The sequence below is a fragment of the Terrapene carolina genome, unplaced genomic scaffold (genome assembly GCF_002925995.2).
Source record: "Terrapene carolina triunguis isolate 2854851 unplaced genomic scaffold, T_m_triunguis-2.0 Scaffold113, whole genome shotgun sequence".
NCBI classification, from domain to species: Eukaryota; Metazoa; Chordata; order Testudines; family Emydidae; genus Terrapene; species Terrapene triunguis.
Window position 1 is genome coordinate 10,528,821 of NW_020664464.1, and position 8,298 is coordinate 10,537,118.

An 8,298-nucleotide genomic window follows, 5' to 3' on the forward strand; every position below is an offset into this window, starting at 1 on the left:
TAGTTCGCCTTAATGGTAGCACCGGCCCTGGTAAGGAGACCTTGATTCTGTTCCCAGCATTGCCATTGACCTGCTGGGTTACTCTGAGCAATGCATTTAATCTCTGTGCTTCTGTTTCCCCTCTCACCTTTTGTCTGTCATCTCAACTGAGAGCTGGGACTGTCTGTATATGTGCAGTCCCCAGCAAATAGGGCCCCAAGTTTTTTTGGATCCTCTAAGTATTAATGTAGTACATATAACAATAATTTTACTCCTCTTTTGTATGTCTCAGTATCTTTGCAATATTTCTTATAAACCTCTTAGTATTAGCCCCCTGAATATTGTTTTCATACAAACATGGAAATCTCTTAGGGCTCATTCTCATGACAGGAAATCGTTCAGCTTTTTGAGGTAGTAAAGACGTTTTCTCTTTTTAATTCCTTACTGAATCATGGACACTTGTAAAACTAGGTTCAGAAAAATATATTTGTAACCATAATGTACACCTAATTTGTAGGTATAATAAAAGTTAATCAGAGCTAACTATGACTACCAGGGCTCCACATCCACTGTCTTTCTCTAGTAAATGAAGGGGTCGCTGCTGGAATCTACAATTCTTTCTAGAAGATACTCTACTGTATCCTATCTCCTGGGTACTTATATGGCTCTCATCGCTACAGTATCTGCTTAACAATTTAATGTATGTTTCCTCACCGTGTCCCTGTGAGGTAGGACAGTGCTATTACCCCCATTTTACAGATGAGGAACTCAGGCACAGAGAGACTAGGATCCAGATCCTCAAAGGCCTGGCTGCCTCTTTAGGCACCACTGATACTTTCAAAGCCACTGCTCAGCTGCTGTCTAACCCCATAGTCACCTAAATTCCTCAGGCACCTACATTTCCACCAGTCTGCATTTGCAAAGTCACTTAAGCCCTAATTCAATCCCACGTGGATGAGCAGCTTGGAGCCCTAGCTCAAGATGAAGACCTAGAGGCCCCAAAGTGAGATGCTCAAACTAGGCAGGGGAGTGCCTATCTCACCAGTGGGCCCAATTCTCTAGGCATGCTCTGGACTAGATGACCTCTCGAGGTCCTTTCCAGTTCTATGATTCTATGATTCATGAAAAAATGGGCTATCTTAAAAACAAGGGACATTCTGAAATGAAACACACACTCCTTTTGCAGGTAGGGTGAATTTGGCCTCCTATCCCTCAGAAAGGCATTCAGGAGCATGGAGAGTCTGAAACAGGATTCTTTTAGAGCAGGGGTGGCCAAATGTATTGACCCGCCGAGCCGCATATGACAATCTTCAGAAGTTTGAGAGCTGGGGCACACCTGCCAGGGCTTGGGGCTTCAGTCCTGTGGGAGGCACCTGATGGGGCTCGGGGCTTCAGCTCTGCTCATTCTGAAGCCCCAAGCCCTGATATCTCCCTCCCCACTGGGCAGAAGGCCCTGCCCCACCACCCTGCTGCAGGGCAGAGGTCCTGAGCTCCCCTTGAAGTCTGGTAGGTGGAGAATGGGGAGGATGTGGGGGGCTCCATGAGCCACACTTTAATGGTAAAAGAGCCATATATGGCTTGTGAGCCACAGTTTGGCCACCCTTGCTCTAGACGCTGAAACTAAGCAATGAGTAGGGCCTTAACAAACTCACGGCCATGAAAAAACGCATCATGGACCATGAAATCTGGTCTTTTGTGTGCTTTTGCCCTATACTGTACAGATTTCATGGGGGAGACCAGCATTTCTCAAATGGGGGATCCTGACCCAAAAGGGAGTTGCTGGGGGGTCACAAGGTTATTTTAGGGGGGTTGTGGTATTGCCACCCTTACTTCTGCACTGTCTTCAGAGCTGGGCGGCCGGAGAGCGGCAGCTGCAGGCGGGGAGCCCAGCTCTGAAGGCAGAGCCGCCACCAGCAGCAGCGCAGAAGAAAGGATGGCATGGAATGGTGTTGCCACCCTTACTTCTGCACTGCTGCCTTCAGAGCTGGGTGGCCAGACAGTGGCGGCTGCTGACTGAGGGCCCAGCTCTGCAGGCAGCAGCACAGAAGTAAGGGTTGCAATACCATACCATGCCATCCTTACTTCTGCGCTGCTGCTGGTGGTGGCTCTGCATTCAGAACTGGACTCCCGGCCTGCAGCCGCCACTCTCCGGCTGTCCAGTTCTGAAGGCAGTGCACCGCCAGCAGTAAGGGGAGCAGTACTGCAACCCTCCTACAATAACCTTTTGTGACTCCCCCACAACTCGTTTTTGGGTCAGGACCCCTATAACGTGAAATTTCAGATTTAAATAGCTGAAATCATGAAATTTATGATTTTTAAAATCCTATGACTGTGAAATTGACCAAAATGGACCATGAATTTGGTACGGCCCTAGCAATGAGGCTTTATAAATGCATGAAGGATTCTTATGTATCCATTGGGAAACTGTTAGCTCAGGTACTGAGGGGTGGGGTGTATTGACAGCTTCTGTCTGAGCCAGTTCAGTGTTCTTTCTCTGGGAGATTATTTCATCATTTCTACCAAATGAAAGCCTCTTCCCCTTTCAGATTCCCTCCCTCTCATACCTTTCTCTTAACAGACCTGAATTCCTTTCTGCTGCCCACCTGCAATACCTTCTCTGCCTCTCCTTTTGGACCATGTAGACACCCTGTCACCTCCCTTTGCCCATGTGGTCACCTCTGTGACCTCTCCATCACCTACAGTCTCCTCCCTGCTTCCCCACAATGCAACTCCTTGTCTGCACCCTCTCCATATAACTTCCCCCTCTCTATTCCGTTCTATCAGTTTGAACTCCAGGTCATAGTAGAGAGCTCCTCAGTTATTATTATTGTGGTTATTTGTAGTACAGTAATGCTTAGAGTTCCAGTGCAGATCTTGACTCCATTGTGCTAGATACTGAATAAACAGTCCCTGTGCCAAAGAGCTTACAGTCTAACTGGAAATGATAGGGAAATTGATATCAACACACTGATAATTTGCAAGCATCATGTGAGTTCCATGGATTTTTTTCTGGTTGTTCATATATTTATGTATAATTTTTGGATGGAGTTTTGTTTACTTTTTTATATTAAAGTTATAAAGCAAGGGTGGGAGAGAGATGAAGACGTGAAGGGATTGGCTGCAAGGAGAAACAAAGCAAAGGATGTAGGGAATGGGCAGAGAATGGAGAAAAGGATGGAGGGGAGTTGAAGTGAGGCTGAAGTGAAGAAACTGAGGGGAGTAGGTGGATAGGAGCTAGAGAAAACTGCCAATCAGCAGAGGGGAAAAATCTTCAGAATAAGAACTGTAGAAAGCATAGTCTGACATCAGTGGTGTATGAGGGGATGTTTAAAATCTGCTGTAGCTGCTTCTGTTGACTTCAGTCTCTGGCTGACTCCATTCCAGAGTTAGTATACTAGACTTTAGAAAATGCATCAGGATTCCTCTCAGCCTAAACTGACCAGAAACATTCCTACTACAACTCAGAAATGGGTGAGTGTATGTGAGAAAATGAAGCTTGTGACTGAATCCTAGAGTATGTCTACACAGCCAAAACTTCAGCATGGGTAGTACAAACATGGCAAGGACCCTGGCTCATACGTGGCACACTACGCTGCGCTACACTGTCATCACTGCTATTGTTAGCCTCGCTAGCTAGATTCAAGCTAGTTTGGGTAGGCAGCCCAAGCACAGTTGCTGCTATGAGACATACCCCTGCTTTCAACTTTAACTGTAGAGGGGGCTAATATCACCCCCTCTTACTTTTCATTTGAGTGTATTAAAAGAAAAAAATTAAATGATAAAATTTAAGATAACTTTTTAAAAAATAATCCCCTGGTCAGAGTTAAGGTTGTGGAGTTGTAATGAAATATACATTGCTTTATGGTTGATAAGAATAATGTGTGGATTTTTTTATGTAGGGAGTGTATAATTTATGGTCTTATTCATTTCCTTGCCTTTAAGTGATATGGTTTGATAAATGATTTGATATTAAAGATAAAGGACATTGTCATCACTGAGAAACCTTAACTAGTTTTTGAAATGAAGGTGCTTTTGTTTTGGAGTTATATTATGAATGAGGCAAGAGACAGCATTTACCACCTTTCTCTGCTGTTGAGAAATTAAACTCCTACAATTCATGAAGAAATTAGATTTCTCCCCGAAAGGTTTCACTCACTCTAGAAGAAATCCAACCCCCTACTACTAAATTATGTCAGATCACCCACCCCCATTAACACTCTTCTCCTCACTCCCTCTTTTCCCCTCCCTCTCTGTTTTACCTTCATTCCTTCACTGAGTTAAATAATAGAAGTACAGACACTTCATTTTTTAAAATTAGTGATCAGTGGCTGAACGCTTGTAGTAAGAAATCAGATGATATTGTGAGCCACGGTGTCTATTAACAATTTCACTTCTTAGTGGGTCTCTGGAGTTAACTATTATATGTAGCTCTTTATGTTAATAAGCTGTGGATTCTTTCCTGTGGTAAGCATTGTGTGAGCACCTGTTTAAGATACACAGTGCAATATTTCTGATGGCTATAGATCCAAAAAATAAAAATAAAAATTCTCCCTTCTGCCAAAGACATTATTTCAAAAATGAACATTTGTGGAGAGCCACCTTACAGCCGGTATAGTTAATACATTGGGAAACTATAATCTTTTGGTATTTTGAAAAATTATTTCTTGGGTGAAAATGTATTAACATGGCACCTGACCTGTACAAAGAGGCCTTAAAGATCCTGAGTAAAACTGGGAAAATACCACCAAAGGTTCCTGCAAGTATTTTTGCTCAAATTCAATATGGATCTCCTTTTGTCATTTTCATCTTGTCCTCCCGAGCATTCACACTGGTCCTAGTGGGATCTGCTGGATAGCCAGGATACTGTATGACACACCTACCAATAGCTTCTCACCAGAGTCTTGGTTCCAAGGCAACTAGGACCATGAGTGCTCACACATAGTGTGAATGTGACATTAAAATATTAGATTTTCAATTCTATCCAGTCAATCTTGTTTTTTTTCTAAGAATGATGCCAGAGGCAAGGCCTGTTTGGCCCAGAAAGGAAAATGTTAATGTACTAATTCATGTTAGCTCTTCTGAAGAGAGAACCATATGATTTACATGATCAGTAATAACTAGCCAACACAGCTTGAATTTTGTATATCTAGTGTGGAATAGTTGAAGTATGCATGATCAATCCACAGAGTAAACAAAAGCAAAGCAAAAATGATCATTGAGAACATTCAAACAATGCACACGTGTATTAGTAGAGATTACAATCTGCTCGTGGACGTTTCACAAGCAGAAAAGAGACTAAATCCCCAATCTTGCAACGAGTTCACTTTCCAGTGGGCAGATTCCTATGCCACTGTGGAGCCCCATTGAGCAAGTTGTAAGGCTGGAGTCTGAATTTGAGTAAATTGCTTGTGAATTATTAGTTCAGCTCTAATCCTAGGCCATTTTCTGATTTTATTTACACTGTTAAGCCACAGTACCATACCACCAGTGTCAATAGATATACCCAAGTGTTATAGCAGTGTAACTGAAAGCAGAATCTGACCTCCAGTATTAATTTTTTCTTCCAACATGTCTGGATTAAGTGACTCATCCAGATGACCTTGCTCAGACAAAACTCCAATTGAAGTTAATGGAAATTTTGTATGCGTAAGCTCTGTAGGACTGGGTTCCAAAATATACTTTGAGATGTAACTTCCCCTTGATGTGGATAGATCAATAGGGTCATGGACAAATTCAATAATCTTGGCTTTGAGATGGCCTCTTTAGTTTGTAAAGAATGTGGCGATTTATGAACAATTTTGCTGAACTGTTGCTTCAACTAAAGGAAGTGGTGCTTGTACACTGCTGCTTATAAAACTAGAGCACTTCTTCCAACAATCACAAGTAATATCATAGGTGGGGAACAATCTGAAAACCTTTCAACATAAAGGCAACACTACAACAAAACGGACAAGCATTTCATCTCTAGTGTCACAGGGAGATGTCAGGATAGGATGTTCGCACATGGAAGCGAGCTGTAGCAACTATGTGGCTCAAGGAACCTTGTTCTTACATAATGAAATCCATTCACAGGGGCTATCACAGAAGTTGGAGTGACTCGATAAAATGCAAAAGAGATGACCAGATTGTTTCTTCGAAAGGCACAATAATGAAGCTCAGAGCCGGACAGACTCTAAAAATGAGGAAAATGTGATTATTAATTCAAAAGTTCTATTTCCAGATGTTGAAAGAACAGAGGGTTTTTTGAGATGTAATGTTACATGCAGAAGAAACACCCATTAGTTTAGGTAAAACAAGTGAAGAGAGATCAGAAAACCACTTAGGTTCTGAAAATAACAGGACATGAATTTAATGAAAAAACTAAGGAAAATTGCTGAAATTCTTTGAGGTCAATTGTGGCTCTTCCATGAGCCCTGTGTTAAGGGTAGCATGTTGCTGCACCGCTCTTGGAGCAGCTCGGGAGATTGTGATCTGGGGAGATGGTGACACAAGGAGGGAGCTCTGTTCCCAAAGGCAAGGGTGTAGTTGCACCATTGTACACATTTAATGAGGGGGTGGAGCAAGCCAAGGTTTCATCCACTTCCTGTCCCCTTCCTTCCACCTGTACTGGGAAGGGACATAGCAGCTCTGCAGAGTCTACCTCCCAGCCTGTGCTGCTATCCATGATGCAGTTAGCTTTCCCAGGAATGTAAGGGGTGCCTAGTGCCCCTTTAGGTAGCCCTGGGCATGATTCAGCCATATCAACAGAGTAGTTAGCAGAGGACACATGATTGTATGAAACTGTCTATTGCAGACACACAAAGTTCATAATACTAAAAAATAACAGATTATTACAACTGGAACTTTTTGGGATTCTATTTATCTGAATGTATAGGACTCAGATCTTGGAGAAATACTTCCTTTTTTAAAACAGGAAAAGGCTAAGGCCCAGATCTTCAAAGATATTTAGGCGCTTGACTTCTACTCAAAGGAAATAGAAGGTTAAATACCATTGAGGATGTGAGCCTAAAATCTTCCACTAAACTTTTTTAAAGACTTAAGGTAAATGTATGTCCTTAAAGCAGCATAAGTGTTTAATTGTTAAGCCTTAGCATACTCTAACTAAAGGCAAAATCCTAATTTCATTTAAACCAATTGGAGTTTTCTTGTTTTCAGTAGGATCAGGATTTGACCTCAGTGTGCCATCCCCTTCCTGCATGGTGAGAAGGAACTGGACTTGGGGTATAGGTGAGATCTTTGACAATCTGAAATGCAAAGCACACTGAGCAAATTTCCTCCTGCCTAACAAATTTTACAATTCCACTGTGGGATCTGTTCAGTAGATCAGTTTGTCTGTCCTCCTCATTCCCTTTTCTTATCTTCCTCTAGTCCAGTGGTTCTCAAACTGTGGATCGGGACTCCAAAGCGCGTCATGACCCTGTTTTAACAGAGTCACCAGGGCTGGTATTAGACTTGCTGAGGCGCAGAGTTGAAGCCAAAGTCCGAGCCCCACTGCCAGGGCTGAAGCCATAGCCCAAGGACTTCAGCCCTGGGCAGTGGGTTCAGGCTTTGGCTTCAGTCCTGGGCGGAGGGGCTCAAGTTACAGCCCGCCTGCCCAGAGCAGAAGCCCTCGAGCTTTGGCTTCACCCCTCTCCCCTGGGCAGTGGGGCTTGGACTTTGGCTTTGGCCCTCCCACCTGAGGCAGTGGGGCTCAGGCTTCGCTCCCCCTTCCTGGGATCATGTAGTAATTTTTATTGTCTGAAGGGGGTCGCAGTGCAATGGAGTTTGAGAAACGCTGCTCTAGTGATAGGCTTAGAGAAGCTACCCTGAAAAAAACCACAAAAAACCACCCATTAAACTAGAAAGACGTGTGATCTGCATAATTGCTTTAATTGCAGCCAGTTCTGCAATGAATAGTCCTGCTGTCAAATTTAACAATGACTTGGGGGCAAAAATATCTCTGTCTTTTAATATAACATGAAAGAGATGAGGAAACTCTTCTGATCATTGCCTTTCAGTGTAAAGAACTGATGTTTAAGGGAGAGAAAAACCATGTCATTGTTGAATTCAGAAAAATTGTGATTAAATTGGCAAGGATAAATAAACAAAATTAAAGTGTATACTTTCCTGGCCTTCTGAGGCATGAAAACTGTAGTGATATTTATGGAAGGAGTATAGTAATTCAGCACAGAACAGGGATTTTTTAATAATTGTAGTTAGTACAGTTTCAAAAATAGACTCCTCTAAATGTCCTGCTGTGTCAAGAATGCCAAAGAAATAAGAAAGTAAAACTGCTAAGACATTTATAGAGGCAGAGGCAATGTGGTCTACAGAAATGAG